Here is a 518-nt window from a genome sequence, read left to right on the forward strand (position 1 = left end):
GTGGTGGTGGTGGTGGTGGTGGTGATAGCAGTGGTGGTGTTGCTGGCGGTGTCACAGTGGTGGTGAAGGTGCACAGGTAAGTGGTTAGGGTATTCGGTTAATGATCCTAGTAATGCATTGAGTCCTTGAGCAAGACACTTTATTTCCCGTTGCTCCAGTCCACTCAGCCGGTCAAGATGAGTTGTTACCTGTGATTCAAAAGGAGCCAGCCTTGTCATACTCTGTGTCATGGTGAATCTCCCTGAGAATTTACACTAAGGCTATGCATGTCTGTGGAGAATTCAGCCACTTGCATGTTAATTTCCACGAGTAGGCTGTTCTGTTGATCGGATCAACTGGAACGCTTGTCATTGCAAACGACGGAGTGCCAAAACGACAGCGATGACAGAGGGTGCGACGGAGGCGGCAGTGGCAGCAATGGTGGAGGCAGCAATGGTGGAGGCAGCGATGGTGGAGGCAGCGATGGTGGAGGCAGCGATGGTGGAGGCAGCGATGGTGGAGGCAGCGATGGTGGAGGC

At 53.3% G+C, this 518-nt stretch overlaps 1 protein-coding gene across 1 annotated transcript in view; it reads right to left on the minus strand.

Moving 5' to 3' along the window:
- The window catches only part of LOC106867258 (acyl-CoA dehydrogenase family member 10), a 49,638-nt gene that overhangs the window by 10,637 nt on the left and 38,483 nt on the right, over positions 1–518 (minus strand). The gene's annotated exons all lie outside the window — the stretch shown is intronic.

Source organism: Octopus bimaculoides, chromosome 30 (assembly GCF_001194135.2).
Source record: "Octopus bimaculoides isolate UCB-OBI-ISO-001 chromosome 30, ASM119413v2, whole genome shotgun sequence".
Taxonomy (NCBI): Eukaryota; Metazoa; Mollusca; class Cephalopoda; order Octopoda; family Octopodidae; genus Octopus; species Octopus bimaculoides.